The sequence below is a fragment of the Bos mutus genome, chromosome 8 (assembly GCF_027580195.1).
Source record: "Bos mutus isolate GX-2022 chromosome 8, NWIPB_WYAK_1.1, whole genome shotgun sequence".
In the NCBI taxonomy this organism is placed as follows: domain Eukaryota; kingdom Metazoa; phylum Chordata; class Mammalia; order Artiodactyla; family Bovidae; genus Bos; species Bos mutus.
In genome coordinates this window covers 32,775,554-32,798,817 of record NC_091624.1, presented here as the reverse complement: position 1 = coordinate 32,798,817, position 23,264 = coordinate 32,775,554, and the positions used below count along the sequence as shown (strand labels likewise).

At 42.6% G+C, this 23,264-nt stretch overlaps 1 long non-coding RNA gene across 1 annotated transcript; it reads right to left on the bottom strand.

Moving 5' to 3' along the window:
• Nucleotides 1-3,041: 3,041 nt before the first annotated feature.
• Nucleotides 3,042-4,826, bottom strand: LOC138988962 (uncharacterized). Its single transcript, XR_011465229.1, has 3 exons — nucleotides 4,699-4,826; nucleotides 4,009-4,099; nucleotides 3,042-3,217 (listed from the first exon to the last, which is right to left on the bottom strand). It is a non-coding gene; the product is annotated as an uncharacterized lncRNA (long non-coding RNA).
• Between the last annotated feature and the right edge of the window lie 18,438 nt (nucleotides 4,827-23,264).

Genomic DNA, 23,264 nt, shown 5'->3' with positions numbered 1-23,264 from the left:
TTACCTTCTAATCACGTATCTGTGGGATCAAGGGCCTTCTTCATCCCACCTATGGAACCACTGAGGCTCACAAACCCTAAGGCCGTGACTGGCTTCAAGCGCTTTGCCCTTCCCACTGAACTATTCATTCTAGATGTTTTGAGGTCATCTGATGGTATGGATCTGATGGTCACCCCTTTCCATGTCTGTATTTGAACATGCTCAGCTAGGAAAGGAATTTACTTGGGATGAGATAAAAGGCAGGGATCTAAGCCTTCAAAAGGGTCATCAGCTGCCCAGGTGGAAGGCAGATTCTTTTGTCATCACTTGATACTGTCATTCGGAAGTCCTTGGTGCTTCCACAAGGTCACTCTGTGTGGTAATGTGACTTTCCTTTGAACCTGGTTTCAAAAACCTGGTGGTTTTTGAAAGCAAATGCACGTGAATTATATACCACCAGATAATTTGGACCACAGGGAGGACTCTGAATCTCTATTTAAGTTCCTATAGAACATGATATCATGTGAAACTTGTCCTAAAGATTGAGTGCAAATCCACAGGAAAGTTCCCGTTCTATTAGCAAGACAATTCCACAAGAAGGAATTTGTGCAGAAATCAAGAACAGTGTGAGAGTGAAATGGAGAACTTCTCAAATAGGAAGAAACCACTTACTGGGTGAGAGCTCTTTGGGTAAAAATTTGCTAGAAAGAAGGGTGATTCAGGGGCCTGATGAGAGATACCAAAATGTAGTTACTGAAAAAAAAAATGTTTATTTTTCAACATTTTTGTTCTGAATCTACCCTGGTCAAAGTTCAGAGGCAGCAGAATGAGCCACACACTTTGATGAAGTTCATGCCTCCTAAGACAGTGGAAGGGAATTTTTATCAATGGAACCCTTTATCATCTCAGTTTTGCTTTCCAACCCTGTCATCATGCACACATGTTTTGTAATATTTATAACAATCTCATAAAGGGTTGGAACCACATTTATGCTAAGGTATAAATGGCTAATAAAATGTCAATAACTTGGCGTAGTTTGTGTTAGAAACAGAGATCAAAGCCTGAGCTGAATCTTATTCAGAACTGGACTAAAGCATTTATAACCATATATTATGCACAATCTGTGAGTTACAGTTTATAGTAAGGATGTTAAGATGGATGAATTGAAGTTTCTATTTCGTAGGATTTCAGAGTGGTAAAGGGTGGTGGTAGAAGATTAGTATAAATTACTCCAGCAAAATAGAGCATGCTAGTGTAGATCCACATGTTGTGAGTGATTGTTCAGACAAATGAATTCCAACTGGAAGAGAGGTAAGGGTCATCTCAGTGCACCGTAAAAGTTGTGTGCTGTGTTGCTTCAGTCGTGTCTGACTCTTTGCAACCCTATCGACTGTAGCCCACCAGGCTCCTCTATCCATGGAATTCTCCAGGGAAGAACACTGGAGTGGGTTGCCATTTCCTTCTCCAGGGGATCTTCCTGACCCAGGGATCAAACTTGCGTCTCCTGTGGCTCCTGCATTGCAGGGGGATTCTTTACCTCTGAGACACTGAGGAAGCCCACCTTAAAGGGTTTAAATATGCAAAATTTAAATGGGTGTTATGGCTAAAGGGATTTACAGTAAGTTGTTCTTGTTCAGTCACTCAGTCATGTCTGACTCTTTGTGACCCCATGGAGTGCAGCATGCCAGCAAGTGGAATGCCTTAAATAACATTTAGTAAAAGAAGGGGACAAATGTGTATGGAATAGGAAAGATGAATAATCTGCATTACCAGCACATAGAGAATATGAGACAATGTAAACAAAGACAGTGGCAGAAAGGTTAGGTATGGATTGTGTGATTGAGGGCTGTGAATATCAAGCTGAAACTCTAATCTGTGTGCCCCGAGGAACCATGATGAGTACCTAAGCTGGACAGGATGGATTCTCTTCCAGGGCAGTCTCAGGTCTTAAGATTCAGTACATTAGGGAGGATATTTTTGGGTGGAAACAGGGCATATTTCAGATTTTAGCCCTAAAATCATATCATATTTGGTGTCAGACTTTGTTTTTTTGGGCTCCAAAATCACTGCAGATGGTGATTGCAGCCATGAAATTAAAAGACACTTACTCCTTGGAAGGAAAGTTATGACCAACCTAGATAGCATATTAAAAAGCAGAGATATTACTTTGCCAACAAAGGTCCATCTAGTCAAGGCTATGCTTTTTCCAGTGGTCATGTATGGATGGGAGAGTTGGACTGTGAAGAAGGCTGAGCACTGAAGAATTGCTTTTGAACTGTGGTGTTGGAGAAGACTCTTGAGAGTCCCTTGGACTGCAAGGAGATCCAACCAGTTCATCCTAAAGGAGATCAGTCCTGGGTGTTCATTGGAAGGACTGATGTTGAAGCTGAAACTCCAATACTTTGGCCACCTGATGCGAAGAGCTGACTCATTGGAAAAGACCCTGATGCTGGGAAGGACTGGGGGCAGGAGGAGAAGGGGAAGACAGAGGATGAGATGGCTGGAGGGCATCACCAACTCGATGGACATGAGTTTGGGTAAACTCTGGGAGTTGGTGATCGACAGGGAGGCCTGGAGTGCTGTGATTCATGGGGTCGCAAAGAGTTGGACACGACTGAACGACTGAACTGAACTGAACTGATGCTAAATAAGGGCTTCCCAGGTGGCACTGGTGGTAAAGGACCTCTAGCCAGTACAGGAGATATAAGAGACTCAGGTTTGATCCGTGGGTGGGGAAGATCCCCTGGAAGAGAGCATGGCAACCCACTCCAGTATTCTTGCCTGGAGAATCCAGTAGACAGAGGAGTCTGTCAGGCTACAGTCCATAGGGTCACAAAAAGTCAGACATGACTGAAGTGACTTAGTGCACACACATGCTAAATAATCCTTAGAACATGTAAAGAGTGAAAAAAAAATCAGAATATCATAGAGAGAGATTTGTCAGTTACAGAGCAGAGGGGAATGTACTTTGTGAAATTAGCAAAGAGGAAGTATTGAGTTAGACAGGGAATCAACAAGTCTGTGGGTCAGGGGAGAAAACAGTTACTCTTTCTTACCTTCTGGATCCCCTCTCATTCCCAACAGATACAAGTTCCCAAATACAAGTTCTTCAGGGTCTCTTTTCCTAAGAGTTGAAGAATGAGGTGGAAGTAACTGGGGAGGTTTCACAGAGGGAGCAGCCAAATGTTTGCCGCTGGGATATGCTGGTTATGCAGGATATTAAGCAGTTCTCTTTCTTCTGTGGAAGGAGGGCAGATAAGTTTTACATACTTGAAAACTGAGGCATGAAGATACGGAAGACATGAAGCGATCTGTCATCTCACTACTCAAGAGCTATCTAGGGTGTCTAGAATTATCATGGCATTTGTCCTCGGCTTTTCAAGGTTGAATCACTTCTTTCCAACAAGGAGGAGCTAAAAGGGCTGCCTGTAGAAAATGTTCCCAGTTGTACTTCTTCAGTTGTTCTGGTCTAGGAGCATGGTATATGTTGAACTGTGCCACTGTCAAAAAAATATACTGAAGTCCTAACCATCCCTTAGTACCTGTGAACATGACTTCATTTAGTCAATAGGATCTTTGAGAGCACATCCAGCCCTCCTCTGCAGGTACCCCATCCACCCGTCCAACCGACTGCAGACGGAAAATATGACCCCGGGTATGGTGGGTTGAATCTGAAGATGCAGATCCAGAGATAGGGGAGATCAACAGTAGGGACTGGAGCACCCCTGGATCTTGGTATCCACGTAGGTCCCGGAACCAATCCCTCACAGATACCGAGATACTGCATACTCAAGTTCAGATGAGATCATGAATACGTGCCCTCAACCATGATTACTGGTGTCCTATGCAAAGGGGAAACTTGGACACAGAGACACACACAGAGGAAAGAAGATGCAGAGATTTGAGGCATGAATCTCATGATGAGAGGCAGAAGTTGGAATTATGCTACTATGAGCCAAGGAAAACCCAGGGCGGGAGTGGCAGGGACAACTCTGTAAGGTTTTGGAGGGAACATGGCCTTACCCATACCTGGAATTCAGTCTTCTTGCCTGCAGAACTGCGAGGTAACTCGTTCCTGTTGCTTTAAGCCATCCAGATTGTGGCACTTGGTTATGACAGCCTTAAGGAAACCAATAAAGAGCACCTGTCAAGCTGTTTTTAAGTATTATAACTGAGCTGGGAATATAGCACATGGTGAGAAAGCATATTCAATTATGTTTTTCTTCTAAAAGGATCCAAACAGCTCACTGATCTCCAGAACTCTAGCTAACATCATCCTCTGAGTATAGAAAAGCTGTCATGATACAGTTTGAAGAGCGTCAAAGACCCCCTATGCCCTCACAATTTTTTTTTCATGTCCTACTATGAGAAATTCATTCTCTTGGGTTAAATATAGTCCATGTGCCCACTCTTGTTTAAAATTCAAAAGGCTTTTCAGAGGGTCAACTCATTAAAGAATTAATATCTTGTTCTTTGACTCCTGGGGGAGGGAGGTAGAGAAAGAGCTCCCTGAAAGTGCAAAAGGGGCCAGGAGCTTGAGAGGCACCTGGAAGTGAAACCCTAGTCTATCATCTTGTTCTGAGCTAGTCCTAAACATTTTGGAGGGACTCCGGGTATGTTTTATTCCTCTAATTATTGTAGAAATCTGAGAAATTTCCAATGCATATTTGTCATAGTAGAGAAGGAAAGCAGTCATTGTAGACCATTATGAGACATTACCTTTCCCTTCTTGGTGTACTTCTTTCTTCTGTGTGTGTGTGAAAAACAATTCTTTTCTTCTCAGTCCATAAAAGATCCGAAGCAATGCTTCTTCTTAGCTAATGAATTGTGTTTAGAGTTTAGAAAAGTAACCCTAAGAGCTCTTGAGGATGGAGACGTGCAGGCATTTGCTATGGAGTTGGCTTAAGATTCTATTTGTTGAGGTTCTTTTAAGGGTCAAGATAAATTTGTATGGAGATAAAAGCAATCCAGTTGGCAGAGATGAGAAGATGCTTGTTTCTCAAGGGGATTTTCAGGCTGTTGACCAAAGAACTAGTCTTTCATCCCTTCCTAAAGGGAGTTTCTGACAGCAGTCCTCAAATTAAGTGTTTCCAAATATTTATTGAGACCAGGTTTTACTCATAAAGTATTTCTAGTCAGGAAATACAACTAGATATCACCCCAATCCAATTTTAGAAATAATGTCCATGCAGCTGAGTTCACATCCCAGCTATTGACTTACTCCATCAGGGAGAGAAAGAATAAAGACTAGGAAGTTACATAGATTTTTAATTGAGACCCTTTATGCACAGCATCTCATGATCAGATCACCAGTCTCTGGAGTTAAGTTGTCATACAAATGAGTTGGTTTTCAGGTTCACAGTAGAGATAAAGAAGGGATGCTTCCATCCAGAAAGAAAAATCAAGACAGAGTACAGTATTAAGGAGGAGAAAAAGAAAATCTAAGAAAAAAAAAATACAGCACTAAATTAAAGGAAAACCTGACTATGATTCCATTTCCCCATCTGAGCCCAGGAGATAAAAACTGTAATAAATTCATTCATCTACACCCACTTTAAATATCGGAGCTGATCAGCAGTTTCACTGATGTACAGCCAGACTTTGAAGTCTGTCTTAACTCTCTGGAACTCGACCAGCCACTTTCCAGACCATGTAATGTATTGCAGATCTTTCCACATTATGCATTCCAGATGGCCACAGTAATTCTTGTGCGTTTTCTCCTTTCTTATTTGGGTTACTGGGGTAATTTGGGAATAAAGCGTGCATGCTGAAAAGTGAAAATTGACATACATTTACTGCCCTGGGCTGCTCAGACGATGGTGGATATTAAAGAAACTGAAAGAGTTAAAAATATATACAGTGAGTGGAGAGGGGTGTGAAGAAAGAATGGCAGTTGTTTTTGCTGTCTGCCAAGTGAAGGGTGCTGTTTGGTTACTGCTTCATGGCTGTTTGGGAGAGTTACTAACCATTCTCCTTCCTTGATGCTCCCTTAGCCAAAGTGCAATCACTTTGACCTTGAGGTTAGGTGACCACATGATATATCCACAGACTGGGATAAATCTGAGAGTGAAACAGGTGTTATTAATAAGTCCACCTTGCTCATGGGTTTCAACCCCCTTTCCAGATAAGCACACGTGTTCATGCAACGTCAAAAAGTAGCTTCTAGTAGGATGCTAAGCTGTTCAAATCCTGGTTTTACTTAACGCAGCACTTGTTCAGTGCAGAAGAGGCTCCCAAGTGGCTGTTGACCCTTGGGTTTGTGGTGACTGGACTCTCTAGGTGCACACACAAAAGTCAACACATGCACTTAATAGGCAAATAGCGTTTGGTCACCAGACGGGCTGTTTCGCTTTGGCAGCACTCACCCGGCTTGGTCCAGCTTGCCCTGAGCTGATTTATGTGGCATCCTAGGGCTGTGACTGGGTGTGCTTTGGGGTTGCTTTATTGTTCCTATTCAGCTTGTGAGAGGATTCTGTGAATGAAGTGAACTAATGGCATGTAGCCCTTTCTAGCAAAGGAGACAATCTTTAAAAAAAAAAAAATTTAAGACTGCATTTAAATATCATGACTGCAAATGCTGCATGTACTTTAACTGCTGCTGTTTTTCTACTCTAGACCCCCCTTTGGCATATTGCCATTATAGTCATTCTCAAACTTAGCTCTCCATCACACTCGTCTGTAAATCTTATTAAAATGTAGGGGCCAGTGGCCCCATCCCTGGAGATTCTGATGGAACAGATCTCATCAACATCTGGAAGAATCTACAGAAGATTATAGAAATACAAATTCTATAGAAATCAAGTCCCCTGCCATCGTATTTCTTTCTCATAAAGTTCTCCTATCCATGAAAACATAGTTCTGGAAAACTTGCCAGCTTTCCAGTTTCAGAGCAGGGACTGACACCCCCCTCCAAATCATCTGAAAGCAATGACTCTCATCTGGTGAAGAAAGATGGATTTTATTTTGTGAGACACCAAACAAACTATGGCAGGCATCTTGCTGTTTTTCCAAGCGGTTCTCATTTTCTGCCCTGGTGGTGTGGCCTGTACACACAAGGGCAGTTTTCTTTGCAATGAGGCAGGAAGTTGAGGAGTGTCCTGTCCCGAGGGAGCTGCAGCTTGCGTTTCACAGACGCAAGAGGCCCCCAGCTTTGGAGGAGGCAACTGGAATTTTGGACTTGGAGCCAAGCTCCCAAATATTGTAGGGCAGCACAACAGAAAAAGTGTTGTGTATTTGTGTCTGTGTTTTCTTGCTCGAGTACAGACATGGACAGATAATTCTAACAGAAATGTTTCATTTTTCTGGAACATTCTGGAAAAATCAGATCTTGGTTTATTTGCACAAAGACCGCCATGTGATTCAGATGCACATCCAGTCAGGAAAATGTGTTTGCCATGTAAAACACAGGCTCTTCTGAATATTTTTGGTCTTTTTCTCTAACTGTAACAGTATTACATTTTTTAACACTTGGAAGAAAACAGAAAAGAATGACAAGAAAAGCAAACCACCCAGAGCCATATCTTTCAGAGAAAGTTAATGTTAATATTTTAAAGTATTGACTTCTGAGTTCTGTGTATTCATCATACGTGTGCCATCAAATGGAAATTGCAATTAATATACTGTTTGATACTCAGGTTTTCACTTGATACACTTTGAGAATTTCTCCATATTGTTAAATATTAAAGCATAAGATTGTTAGTTTTTCATTCTGTGACTTCCCTAGAAAGATAGAATTTTAAAAAACCTGCCCCCCATCTGATATTCAGATGGCTTCCTATTAAAAATGTTTGTATATGGCTGCAACTAATAGCCTTATGTTAAAATTTCTATTTAACGTTATTGATTAGTGTATCAAGCCTCTTGGTGCGTATCACCAACTTGGAACCTGGGCAGTCTAACTCTATCAATGGCCATAGTCAATGGCCTTATGAGGAAAAGCTCATGGAGAGAAAGTTTGTATTCTTTAGGGGGAGCCACAAAAGCCCAGCCATTCCGTGGGAGGATTGAGAACTCACTAGTCTATGCCAGCTGTCTGACTCTGGCCGCCTATATGGTTTCGCTCTAATGGCAGGAGCTATGAATTCCAGGATTTGAAAGAATAGGGTTTGTGGTGGATGGGATTTTTCTTGGTTTCTTAGTAGCTGTCACCATCATTACCTATGTTCCTGTTGAGGGGAATAACAGAGACAAGAAAGACATTATGCAAATTCGACAGGAAAAGAGCATTTTCTCATTGAAGTCTTCCTGTGAATCTACAATGTACAGTATAGGAAGCAAGTCTGATGAAGGGAAGTGATAATTTAGTGTCCTTTTTATCCTCTGTGATCTGGACCTACCACTTCTATCCTTAATCTACACCTTGTCACTTTCAATCAGCAAGTTCCCATCACTGTGCCTCCCTGCTAGTGAGTTCTCCCTCTCGCCTCGTGTTTTCTCTGCCAGGACCATTCTCCATCCCCTCCTTTCCTCCTCCTGGGTAAACTCCTGCTGGTCTTCAAGGTCTCAGCTCAAGTGTGCCTCAAGCCAGGTCAGTACAGACAAACTGAAGACTTATCTCTGAGGAAGCCCCTCCTGCAATATTGGGCTCCAAAATCACTGCAGACAATGGCTGTAGCCATGAAATTAAAAGACACTGGCTTCTGGGAATGAAAGCTATGACAAACCTAGACAGTGTATTAAAATTCAGAGACATTGCTTTACTGACAAATGTCCATATAGTCAAAGCTATGATTTTTCCAGTAGTCATGTACAGATGTGAAAGTTGAACCATAAAGAAGACAGTGCTAAAGAATTGATGCTTTTAAACTGTGGTGCTGGAGAAGACTCATGAGAGTCCTTTGGACAACAAGGAGATCAAACCAGTAAATCCTACAGGAAATCAACCCTAATTGGAAGGCCTGATACTGAAGCTGAAGTCCCAATACTTTGGCCACCTAGTGAAAGAGTTGATTCACTGGAAAAGACCCTGATGCTGGGAAATATTGAAGGCAAAGGAGAAGGGGGTAACAGAGGATGAGATGGTTGTATGGCATCATCAAATCAATGGACATGAGTTTGAGCAAACTCTGGGAGATAGTGAGGGACAAGGAAACCTGGTGTGCTGCAGTCTGTGGGGTTGTAAAGAGTTGAACACCACTGAGAGACTGAACAACAACAATAACAACAACTTCGGCAATATTGGGGGATGCCAAAACTTTAAATTTTTGTGAACTTGATAAGTAGAAACTGAAAACAATCTTTTGTTAAACATTGCAAGTGTTGTTATCTGGCAGAGGTGGAGACCTAAATGCTCCTTGAGGGTAGACCATTCTTTTTTCCAGGAAAAACCATGCTGAGGGGATGGTAGGTAGATGTGTGCAGAACCAGGGTCTGCACATACTGTTAAGATCTTGTCCTAAGATGCTCACATTGCTTCGTGGGTGAGAAAGAAAAAGGTATTCTGAGGAAGGGGGCAGGAAAGCATCTCTATACACTACTTTTATTTTTGAGTTGCTTCTCTCAAGGTATCACAATGAGTAAGACGTCATGGTCTCACCTTGACCTTGGAGCTGAATCAGGGCCTCCCCAGCTAGAGAAGAGAGACTAGGAACTGAGGAATGTTTTCCACAGGAGACTTAATGAGGCCGTGGTCACAATTAGAATGCTTTGGAGCCCAAAGGAACAGTACTCAGAACCTCTATCATACCCCTAAAGACCTCCTGTTTCCCGTTTGTTTCAAATGTTTTTCAGGTAGGTGGGGTAACTGTAGTCCTTCTGGTATTTATTGGATAGTAAGCAATGTTACCAAATTTTCTTACTAGTGCCAATAATATTTCAGCTACTTCTTCTGGATGTCTAGGTAAACAATTGGAGAAGGCAATGGCACCCCTCCAGTACTCTTGCCTGGAAAATCCCGTGGACAGAGGAGCCTGGTAGGCTGCAGACCATGGGGTCGTGAAGAGTCGGACACGACTGAGTGACTTCACTTTCACTTTTCCCTTTCATGCATTGGAGAAGGAAATGGCAACCCACTCCAGTGTTCTTGCCTGGAGAATCCCAGGGACGGGGGAGCCTGGTGGGCTGCCGTCTATGGGGTCGCACAGAGTCAGACACGACTGAAGCGACTTAGCAGCAGCAGCAGCAGGTAAACAATCATAGCACCTGGAATAAATGATAATTTTCCTTTTCCTTTCTTATAATTATACTGCTAGTCTCTATTGTATGTCTTTTCAAAATTAAAGGAGGCACATTACAGCCAAATCAAGTGGAATGTTCGGTTTTGGAGCAACTGTAGGGAATGATGAATATGCGGGCAAACAGAATGAGCAACTAAGACAACTTTGCAGCATTTTGGGAGTGAAGTAATGATGTCCTAAGATAAAGGATACAGATTTGAAAACAAAAAATACGTGTGCACACACATACACACATGTAAATTCATATACATGTGTATACTTTAGTGTCATATTGAGTGGGTTTAGTGATGTGGTAAATCAATAAAATAACTCTCAGGCTTGAAGTATGAAGCTTGGTGGTCTAATTAATTTGTTAGCAGGAAATTATTTCTAACAGACAATGAAATCATTCATTTATCAGTAAAGAGGTGATAGGAAGTATTTTAATTAAAATAGTTTACAACAAACACATTTAATAGTGTGGATTTGAGAGAAATTCACTGTTAGTTCAGTTTTTACTATTCCTTTGTGGTCTGAACTGGAACCCAGCTGTACCCCAAACTCTGTTAATTAGCATGTACACTGGGCCTTCCCAACCTTCAGAGCCACTGTATGGGAGTGTGATCTCATTTAGGTCTCAAAACACCCCTGCAATGTGTCAAAATAGAAAATAGCCTCTGTGGAGCACTTTATAATCGCAGAACACTTTCCCCAATATATCCTTTCAAGGTCGTGTACATTTGTGTGACTGATGACACGCAGTCTAGCTCCACGGTGGCCGCACTTGGAGTCCTCTGGATACAACGTGCCATTCTGTGCACTCATGCCCTGGCACCTCTGGTTCCTTCTGGTGAAATGCCCATCTCTTGCCTTGTTCAGCTGCTGGGCCCCTGAACATTCAGGAAAGGCCTTCCCCTCTTCCTCAGGGGATGATGGAGGAGGGTTGTAGGGGAAGTGGCAGCAAGCACCAGCAGCGTGGTCCTTGGGAGAGAAGGGCTCAGCTCAGCTGGTGACCACTGTGGGACAGGGGAGGGGCTCCTCCCATCTGCTTAAGTGACAGAAGTGCTTGCCGACTGGCACCCTGGCCGTCCATGGATGTGCCAGTGGCATCCTGACCATGCAAAGGTGTCTCCCTTGAGCTCTGAGGCAACTTCCTTCTGCACTTCTGCTCCCTAGTCGCTTCCATCCTCAGAGAACAGTACTGAATGCTCATCCCAGGACCCTGCCCACCAACCCTTACAGAGTCCTCTCAAGCGTGTGTGTGTGTGTGTGTGTGTGTAATGTACTTCTCAGAGAAGAAAAGGAAAGAAAAGGAGTCATGTTTGTTTTATAAACGGGAACAAAACAATGAAGCAGAGTAGCTCAGGGTCCCAATGTTGCCTGTTGCATCTGTTTCGGTACCGTTTCCATCAGGAAGCCTCCTTCCGGTCCCCAGAATGGGTTTGGTGCGTCCATCCCCCATCATGTTCTCCAAGCCCCCATTTTTACCCATATTTTAGTACGCGGAGTAAATGGCAGTCTTGGTGACAAGGGACAGAGTCTCAGTTCAAATTAGCTCAAACATAGAAAATAAAAGAGGGGGAGTTATTGAGTCAAATATTCAAACCACAGAAAGGTCCAAGTAGAGCTGGCCCCGGGTCTCAATGCTGTCAAGAGGCTATGTCTCCCCCTCATCTTTGCTCCTCTCAGGGCCTTGGCACTGTTCTTTCCTGTCACAGTGGCTTCAATGGCCTGGATGGTGAACAGAGAGAAAGGAGAGTCTTCTCTCCCAGCTTGGATAACAGGCTAATCCCCAGACCAATCACTCTGGTCAGAAGGAAGTCAGGGGTTGATCGCTGAGGTCATGCAGCTGAAGCTCTTCCTGGAGGGGCAGTGGGGCACTGACACGGCTAATGGAGAAATCTGTGACTTGAACCATCCTTTCCAGTTCTGTCGTCTGGGAGCACTTGCTCCTCTGCTGTAGCTGCTGTTATTCATCTGTCCTTCTCTCACCCTCAGCCCCTCACCGATAAGGATGATATCTGTTCCCATTGTGCATCTTTGCCTTAGCAAATGGCCTGGACCTCAAAAGCTCTTTACGAAATACTTGAGAGATGAAGGAATGAATAAATGAAATCATATGTGATAATAGGAACTGGATTAAATCAGAAAGGAAAGCCCTGCTCTGTCATGATGACAACTCAGGAATATTCTTGTGTGCAGTGGCATTTAGTGCCCATGGGTTCTGTGCTTCTGGGGGATTTTTTTCACTTTCTGAACCCTAGGCCACATTGGAGATTAGGACTGGAGCTCATGAGGCAGATGTGAGTACCTTCAAAATGCTCCTGCACCCTGAAGGTTGCCCACCATCCAAAGCCTCTAGCTGGGTATCTCATCCCCCTCTGCAAAGGCAGATGCATGAATCTGTCTAGAAGTCTCCATCTCCCCCAGCTAATGTCATAGATCACACATTGTGCTTGAGTGAACTAGGAGAATATTATTCCTGCGTAACCTTCCTAAATGCCGAAATGGCAACATCACTGTCAGAAAATCCTTAAGCACTTTGTTTTTCACCACCCTGTTTGCAAATAACAAATTAGGTTGACATGACTTTCTCCTAGAGCATTGTTTACATTGCACTTTGCCCATGAGGAATGTTTGAATTCGAGCAAATTAAGCACTCTCCAAACGTGGTGTTTAAAATAATAAAGAACTCTCCAGAACATTTAAGCGAGGCTGAAGGCTTTCCTGACAACACCTGTGATTCACCAGCTGTTGCCATGGAATTTGGCCACGGACCCTCAGTGTGTTTTTCCTAACATTCTTTTGGCAGATGTCATTATACTCAGTTAAAGTCCTAAAGAGAACCATTTCTCTCCCTAGGATTTGCTGCAGGGAATGAAGTTGTTCTAGCATCTAGTCAGGAGAGTAGTTAGCATGAAATAAAACTATAATAAGATTCCTTAAAATACGGGGTGTTTTTGTCTCCAGGCTGCTAAGACTTCTCAATTCATAGGAAACACTATTTTGGAGTTCCATGGAAGGGCTGCTTATGAAAACCTAAAACAAACAAACAACAAAAAAAACACACACACGGGGAAAAAAGAAAGACTTTTGGGACTTCCCAGGGAGTCCAGTGGTTAAGACTTTGCCTTCCAATGCAGGGGATGCAGGTTCGATCCCTGGAGGGGAGCTAAGATCCCATGTCTTGTGGTCAAAAACAAAACAAAACAAAACATAAAACAGAAGCAATGTTGTAAAAAGTTCAATAAAAACTTTAAAAATGGTCCATATCAAAAAATCTCTTAAAAACAAAAAAGAACTCTCATCTGAAAGTGTAGTAGGGTGACTTTGTTTGACTGGGGAGCTGTTTACTGCAAAAGTGAGACTATTTCAGGACCTGTCTCACTGACTTCTGGAAGGCTTTATGAGGAAATGTGTCATGGTGGTCATGGAATTTTCATTGCGCTGTCCTCGTTATTTCAGAAAGTACTGGAATTTTTCACTCTGAACCTCCATGATAAATGATCATTTTAAGTTGTCATTGTGCAGGGTGGGGAGGAAACCAAATACATAATTTACTTCTGTACTTTTCGTAACACACTATTAAAAATTATCATTCTCTTTAAAAAGTGAAGGATAGACTCGTCTACTATCTCAGATTTAACGAATTTAAGAATTCATAGTGGTAAAAGTGCTAAATTTTTCCCAAAATAGTTTATATATTGAATGCAATTCCAAAACAATCCCAGAGATTTTCTTTCTTTTGAACTTGGCAAACTGATTATAATGTTAATCTGGGAGCATACATTTATAAAACTAGTTAAGACAATTTGGAGAAAAAAAGCAATAAGGGAACATTTGAATTATCAGATATTAAAAAATATAAAGCTGTAGTGCTTTGAAAAACATGACACAAAATAAACCACTTACTTGAAAAGAAAGTGTTCAGAAGCTGTCTCTGATGGCTACAGGGATTTAATATATGACAAGAATGGTATTTTAGATAAGTGAAAAAAAGAATTAACTATTCAATCGATGGTATTGTGACAATTGGTTAAATGTTTGGAAGTAAAGCAAAGCAACTTACCACCACAAACAAAGTAGGCTGAAGTAGATTGAATGCTAAGTAGACTGAAGATTTGAATACTAAAAAGACAGTAAAGCAAAGGAAGAAAAACTAGGGAAGGCTAGGTAAAAAGTTCGTTAACATTTCTGATATAGGTTTTACATGGGTGTGTACGTGTGCATGTGTGTGTGTATGGATGCCACATGTGTGGTCTCCATTTTAACCTTATTACTCTGAGAGTGATCTAGGACCCAAGTATAAACTTGTCAGTCCCCTATTTGAAATCCTGCAGTGGATCCATACCACCTGCCTTAATACGATTAAATATTGAGCCCTGCATAATCTTTGCAGTCTCAACTCTTGTCATTTTCTCATATACTGTCCATGCTGCAACTATGCCAAGTTTTCAGTTTGTGATCGACAGCCCCCTCCCTTGCCTCGGTACCTTGTCCATGCAGCTCCCTCTCTCTGAAACATGCTTTGCCTCCTCCATCACTTGAATGACTCCTGTCATCCCAGATGTATTAGTCGGGGTTCTCCAGAGAAACAGAACTGATAAGATATTTATTTATACGTTTTGGAGATTGTCTCACATGATTGTGGTTGTTGAAATTCTGCAAGCTGGAGAAATAGGAAAGCTGGTGGGTACAATTCAGTCTGAGTCCAAAGGTCTGAGAACCAGGGGAGTCAATGCTGTGAGTCTCAGTCTGGGTCCGAAAGCCTGAACTAAGGGCACTAATGTCTGGGGGGCAGGAGAAGATGGATGTCCCAGCTCAGGCAGAGAGCAAATTTTCCTTTCCTCTGCCTTTTGTTTCTGTTCAGGGCCACAATGGATTGGATGATGCTTACCTGCATGGATGAGGGCAATCTTTGCTGCTCAGTCTACAGATTCAAATGCTAATGTCTTCTAGAAGAACCCTTAGAGCCATGCCAAAAAACCATGTTTTACCAGCTCTCTGGGCATCATTTAGTTCATGCAAGTTAACAGGTAAAATTAACCATCACACCAGGCAGGCTTGGCCCTACCTCTGTGATGCTGCAGAACAGGTGTATCTCTACTGAGCACTTATTTAGCTAGGTTCCAGTTGCTGAGGTTTGAAAGTTGTATCTTGATAGATGATAAGTTTGTCTTGTAGGGAACAAATAAAACAGGACAAAAAGATATCAAGTACAGAGTAAAGTTTCCCTCTTCCCCATTTCAACTTCCTTCTAGTTCTACTTCTCAGAATTAACTTCTGCTAACAGTTCCACGTGTCTCTTTATAGAGATTGTCTAAAGGTATAGATATAGATACATATCTCAACATCCTTTTCCAACACAGAGGGGATCACAGAGCATATGCTGCCCAACAAATATATAGTTAGTATTTTTATTTGTTTGTCTCTTTGAGCTGTCACATAGAATTGGCATGAAATGCAACCCCAGAGTTGTTCAGTGTACAACCTGCATAACTGTATACAGCAGTCTAGCTGTCTTCCTTGCTACATTGGGAGCCACTTAGAGACAAAGGCTGCCTATCTTTTATTTCCATATTCTTGCTGCCTACTACAATTCCTGGTATATAGAACTTATTGAATGAATGACTGAAAATCTCTAAATATAGTCTTATATTTCCTTGACTACTAACATTCATGGTCACATAAAATCCTCAGTTCTATAATATTAACACAAGTATGAATGCATCCCAGAAAGGTAACCACTTTTTCAAGCCATCAGTCAAACGGGGATGACTTTTTAGAAGAGGCTAGTTCCCTCCTTTTTGTGATATGATTGGATATACATTAAGTAAAAGGGACTTTGAGGATTAAAGCCCCTCCTGGCTCAGATGGTAAAAGCATCTGCCTACGGTGTGGAAGACCTGGGTTCGATCCCTGGGTCGGGAAGATCCCCTGGAGAAGGAAATGGCACCCCACTCCAGTACTCTTGCCTGGAAAATCCCATGGACAGAGAAGCCTGGTAGGCTACAGTCTGTGGGGTCACAAAGAGTCGGACACGACTGAGTGATTTCACTTTCACTTTCCAACCATTTACATCTGTGGTCTAATGTTACACATGAAGACATTAAAGCTCAGAGAGGCAAAGTTTCTTACTTTTGGTCATGAGATGAGTTAGTGATGAAGTTGAGAATTCACTTTGGAAGTTTGGACTCTGAGACACACATCCTATGTCATCCCCTTGAAGATGCAACATGGAAGAAAGGACAGAGTGGTAGATGTTTGGGTAAAACTTTGGAAAATGCTAAAAGATTCTTTGGAAAATGTGGTGCTTTATGACTGGCTTAATTATGCCAGATAATCTGCTTTATCATTTAGGATGCTTTGAGCTACAAGTAACAGAAAGCCTAACTCACACTGGCTTAAACAAGAAGGATATGCATTAATTCTCCTAATGGAAAATCTAACTGGAGACTGAACTTTGAGATTTGTTTCATCTGGGATTGTGGTTCATTTCTCTGACGTAACATTAATTATGCCTTTCTCTTTCTCTTTATCCTCAAATTGATCTTCCTTTTTGGTAGCCCAATGACCATTGTAGGTTCAGGCTTCATATCTCTACCCTTCCAATTCAGGGGAAAAGAAAGTGTTTCATTCCTAGCCTGCCCCAGTGGGAGTCCTGAAAGTCATTTTGATTGTATCAGTTTAAGTGGCAAGCCCACCCCTGAATCAATGACTGTGGCCAGAGAAGAGAGCACAATAATGGATTTAAGTTGGTCATGCGCTACTCCTGAAGCTTCCCCCAACAGAGATCACAAATGGTGGGGGGATGAGTTGGAGGCAGTATGAGGTAAGGAGTCCTATTAGGAAAGGGGAAGGTGAAGTTGGATGCCAGGTTAGGCAACCAATAAAACCTGTTGACAGTGCTGCCTGCATCACCTATTTCTATTGATACAGGACTCAACCAGCGGAGGCTTCCCCACCCCATGGCTTTATGAGCTTCCCCAGAAGAATGCTCATCTGCTGTGCTGTGCTTAGTTGCCATGTCTGATTCTTTGTGACTTCATGGACTGTAGCCCACCAGGTTCCTCTGTCCATGGGGATTCTCCAAGCAAGAATACTGGAGAGGGTTGCCATGCCCTCCTCCAGGGGATCTTTCCAACTCAGGGATAGAACCCAGGCCTCCTGCATTGCAGGTGGATTCTTTAGCATCTGAACCACCAGGGAAGCCCAGGAATACTGGAGTGGGTGGCCTATCCCTCCTTCAGGGGTCTTCCTGACCCAGGAATAGAACCATGGTCTCCTGCATTGCAGGCGGATTCTTTTTCAGCTGAAGAATGCTCATATGAGTTCACGAATCAGTCAAATAAGACCAACAAAGATATCTGAGGGTTTTTCCCATTTCTTTCCTTTCTTCTGCCTATTCCACCTCCACTGGACACTGTCTTATTGGTCAAGTACTGCTAACATGTGGATCAGACATCATCAGCCTACCATCTTCCATCTGGCACCACCACCATCCCCATCAGGGCATTCCACTCCAAAGAGGAGAGACTGCATTTGTTTTACAGTCTTCAGAGAGAGGTCTCAGGACAGGAAAGCCTGGCGTGCTGCAGTCCATGGGCTTGTAAAGAGTCGGACAAGACTGAGCAATTGAACAACCGCCACACAGAGGTCTCAACATACAGTTCCTTGTGCCCAGTGTCGCAAGGAACTCTTAGGAAAATGATTCTTTGAATATTTTCTTCATGAAAAGATTTGAGGAATAGTCTGAGGTCAGACACTGCACTAGTCAGGACTGACTTTCTTCTCCAATTCTGAATTTTCTTGGTTGCCTGAAAATGACTTCCTTAGGATGGGGGCTCTTAACAGGAGCATCCATGAACTTCAAGGGGAAAAGACAATCTCTGTTTTTAACATCTAGCTGAAATTCAGCATTTCCTTCAATTATAAACGCAAGCAACCGACCACAAGTTGTAATGGTACTACTTGTGACTTTGCCACCAATGGAGACCTCAGAATGTTACACATTGTCTGCAATTCCTGCAAATATCATGTTCACCAAGACTTGGGAATCACAGTACTTACTAAACTCACCACTGGATCTTATTATTTTAAGAGTCTATAAAGAAGCATACATTTTAACATGTTAATGACTTTTTGAAATATTTTGACAAATACATTTTGATATCATTAATTGCTTTTATAACCACATGTATTTTGTTGCTTAATTCTGAAAGGATTATTCTGAGAATTTATCCATAGGCTTCACCAAACTGCTAAAGGGATCCATGACTCAGAAAAGGTCAAGAACCCCAGCCTTAGGATGACTTGTTCCTGTAAATACAAAGCAGAATTGGTATTTTTGTTTTCAAGTTAATTTTTCTATCTAGCAGTATCAACATGCTCAGTGCTATTGATTATTATCTGATTATTCTCCCTCCCCTCCCCTATACTTTTGTTGTTATTTAGTCACTAAGCCATATCCCACTGGACTGTAACCCACCAGGCTCCTCTGCCATGGAATTTTCCAGGCAGATGTACTGGAGTGGATTGCCATTTCCTTCTCCAGGGGATCTTCCTGACCCTGCTTGGCAGGCAGATTCTTTACTGCTGAGCCCCCTGGGAAGCCTGTTCCCTACAGCTTACCCTCTTACTGTCCTAAAGGTAAACAGCAGACAGGGCCCCTTCCCTCCCATCGCTTGCCACATTACCAGGGCCCCAGTGGTCAAGACTGCTTGTAATAGAGGTAGATTGGTCTGGAAGACCTGAGCCCCAAATGAGTACTTCCTCTTTCCCAACTAAGTATTGTTAATAACAATCAAAACACCCAAATATTCAAAATTAGGTTTTCTTCAAATTGCTTTGAAAAATTCTTTACTTCTCAGTAGTGTGGCATCTCTCCCCTCCCTCCAATTTCCCTCTTATAACTAAGAAATGGGGTTGGGGAGGGGAACGGGTAAAGTCACATGTGAATCTCACATCGCTGATGATCTATTTACTGCCCCAATATTTCGAGTTTCCTTCTTTTTATATATTTTCCCTCTCGCTACTTTTCTATCACAGATTTTCCAGCCTGTTTCTGAAACAACCCTGGTCTCACTCTCTCTCACTGTGTGTCACAGAGAATTTCAAACGCTCAAATAAGAAAAAAAAAAAAAATCACCACATCGACATGTCCAAATGCTTATCACTGTCGCGGGCAGCACTTTTGTGTAACAATTCAAGCTACGTCCTCCTCCGTTTAGACCTCGAATCATTTATAAAGGCAGGTCCCTCCCGACGACGCGGGGAGAGAATAGCCGCCTGCGTGGGTGGTCTGGGGCTCCGGAGCCCAAACTCTGAGGGAACAGATGACATCATGGCTTCACATGGCAAGTTTATGAAGCTGCAGTTCAGCTCTCCGGAGCAGTCATCCCAAGCTGTCTGCATTCTCTCTGCTCGAGCATTCAATGCTCCCGAATCGCAGGACCGGGATACTTCCAGATGATATTTTAAAATCTCTCATTCAAAAAGACTGGAAGATTTACAAGCATTAGCTGGACACTTCTGAAACTATACATTCCAAACAGGAAGCGGGGAGCGCGGGGAGGAGGGGTGGTCATCACACCGGAGGATTTTGCAAACTGGCACACCAGTCTCTTTGCCTGCCTGAATTGCTAATTCTGTTTCTCCCCCTCCCGGAAGGACTGTTATTGGTCTTTTCCCAGACTTCTGCTAGGCATTCTGAGCTGGCACAGAGGGGAGCAAGACACTGATTTCTGCATGTAGCCCGCAGGAATTTCAGTCTGGGATGAGGCTTACAAAACACAAGTTAAATCAGACATATGTGGAGTTGTCACCAGGTTACTGGAGAACACCTGCCCCTCTCTAGAATGTTTCTGAATGCCAGCCCAGAGACCCTTTGAACTTTCTGCTTGCCTTGGGCTCTGGTCAAGGAATCTGAGTTTGGTTGCTTCAGGCACCATTGTTTTCCTTTCTCCAGGATGCTCATCAGCCAGGACATACAGACTGCATTTCTCCTTTCTGAATAGCTGTTCTGTTATAAGCAATTATTCTTCCTTCCCTAGTTATGTATTATCATTTTAATAACCAATATGTTAGTTATGTTTGAGTATTTCCTCCAACAGTAGGTATGACTCTCATCACCCAATTAAATAATTACAGTTTAAAGCTCTAATCAATCATTTCAGAATATCCCAGCATTTAAGAGCTCAGTGGCTCCAACTTACCTGAGTTTAAATCTTGGATCTAACTCTCAATCCTTTTGTGAACTCAGGCAAGTTAACTTCCTTGCATCCCAGTTTCCTCATCTGAAATATGACATCATAATTCATAGTATCTAACTCATAATATTGTTTGGAGAACAGATCAGTTAATATATAATACATAAAATGCTTAGAATAGTTAACACATAGTATATGTTGGGTGAATGTTAGCTATTTTAATACTATTGTTATTATTGTCATTTTCTGGTTTGTGATTGACATTTTCTGATGTCTTGCCCAGTCTGTTTCTGTTGAAATCCTCTTTCCCTTCCTCAAAGCACCTTGTCTTGATAAAGAACACTAGAGGTTTGAGTGAAAAAGTCTCAAAGTCTCACGCGATTTTATTCCCAACTGAAACTGGTCTCTGTCCTAGAATTCAAAATAGGAGGGAAGCTTGGGGATGTCTGAAGCAGATTTACTGCTGTTTAAAAGGAAGCAGGAAAAGTGGCATCAGCAAAGGGAAAACTTGAGTGTCTTTTTCTGACCCACTCACAGCATCTGAAGCAGCAAAGGGGGGTTGTTGTCCCAGGAGGCCATACAAGGACACAGTGCGAATGGTTGATCCCCAGCTGTGCCAGAGTCTCTCTTCTTTTTGCAATAATAGTGCTCTGCAATCCAACAAAACACGTCTGGTTCCCTCAGGAAAGTTGCCAGGAAAAATTGATCAGCAAAAAAGCGATGCTTTATAAACCTTGGTACCTGGAATATTTCTCTCTGACAGTGTTTGAAATGACTTTTTCATGCGGGAACTTGGATGAGAATCAGATGGGGGCAGGTAGATTAAGGGTGAAGAGCCTGTTCAGCTTTTGGAGACTGGCAGCCTCAGTTTTCAATCCCAGCCATGGGTCGACTGCTTGTGCCACCTCGGGCAAGTCATTCGTCTTCTCTCAGCCAGGAATTTCCCACCTGAAGACAACAACAAAGAATAGTATTCACCTCCTTGGGCTATTTTGAAAGATTAACTGAGATAATGTATCTGTAAGCGTTAAGTCGCTCAGTCCTGTCCCACTGTTTGCAGCCCACCAGGCCCCTCTGTCCATGAGATTTCCAGTCAAGGATACTAGAGTGAGTCGCCATTTCCTTCTCCAGAGGCTCTTCCCAACACAGGGATCGAACCCAGGTCTCCTGCACTGCAGGCAGATCCTTTACCGACTGAGCTACATAGAAGGGTGCAAATATTTAGTGTTTAACAGTGTCAAGTGTGAGGGGTGGGTATCTTCACTAACAGTATCTTCCCTTTCTTGGCTGCTTTAAAAGGAGTGAGCCATCACCTCTCCCCTTTCTCTTGAGAAGCAGTGAAGCAATTTTTCTATGGCTAATGACTCGGATTTGGTTTTAACAAGTTACAAGTTCTATTGTGAATGGTGAACTCAGCCTTGAAATTAAGGATCAGGCTGGTGCCAGGATGGAATCCTTAGGAGATAGAGGAGGGAGTAGGATAGTAGGAAGAAGGATGATGGGGTTCTGATGCCTAGGATGGCATCTCAGGGAGTTGTCCACAAAGATGTTGAAACTGCCGGTTGAGGACATCAAGAGAAAGATCACAGGGAGAGCTGTGATGGGTGATCTCATCACCAGACCCTAACCTCCATGCATCCCTTCCTCCAGGATACTCACCAGGTGATGATTCCATTTTCAGTGCTGGCAAACCTAAGCTACTGGCCTGAACTAACTCACCAATGGACAAAGATGCCCAGTCAAGCCTGCAGATTTTGCTCAGCTGCCGTCCTACTCAGCATGGGTGTCTAAATGGAGACACATACACTGGTGAGGACAGAGTTGAACTGGACTAAGTTAAGACTGACCACTGAGCAGGGACAGTGGTCTGTGAACCCCGTGTTACACATGGAAAGTGTTTGGCACACTGCTGGTTGCTCAGGGCAGCTGTCATAGTGGTCTTTAAAGGCAATGACAAATATAACTTATTTAAAAAATTTTAAGTGGGAAATTACTGGGAAACAGCTCTCTGAGATAAACTCTCTCCTGGATGCTCATCTAAATTTCTCTGCAACTATCATCCTTGGGGATTTTCATCTGTGTGTGTGTGTTTTGCTTTAAATTATTATTTTTTCTTTTTTTCTATTGAAGTACAGTTGCTTTACAATGTTGTGTTACTGCTGTACAGCAAAGGGATTCGGTTATATATTTGGTTTTTTTTTTTTTTCCATTATGGTTCCTCATAGGATATTGAATACAGTTCTTTGTGCCATACAGTAGGACCTTGTCGTTTATCCATTCTATATTAAAAGTTTGTTGTTGTTTTTCAGTTTCTAAGTCATGTCCAACTCTTTGCAACTCCATGGACTGCAGCACACCAGGCTTCCCTGTCCTTCACCGTTTCCGGGAGTTTGCTCAAATTCATGTCTGTTGAGTCGGTGATGCCATCCAACTATCTCATCCTCTGTCACCCCTTCTCCTGTCCTCAATTTTCCTCAGCATCAAGCTCTTTTCCAGTGATTCGGCTCTTTGCATCAGGTGGCCAAAGTATTGGAGCTTAGCTTCAGCATCAGTCCTTCCAATAAATATTCAGAGTTCATTTCCTTTAGGATTGACTGGTTTGATCTCCATGCTATCCAAGAGACTTTCAAGAGTCTTCTCCAGCAGTATCTGCCAAACAAAATCATGGATATAGAGAACAGACTGGTTGTTGCCAAGGGGGAGGAGGTTGGGGAGGGGTGGAGTAAGAGGTTGGTGATTTTCATCTTGAAGATAGGTATGTGGTTGCAGTTACTTGCCTGAATATTTGTAGATTGAATTCAGATTGAACATTTCACTACTTTGTCCTTTTTGAAAATTCTACATGGAGTTTTCTGTATTTTATTTCTTTATATTCCCCCAGACAGATTCTTGCTGGGAATGAGACTTCTCCTGAAGAATGGTC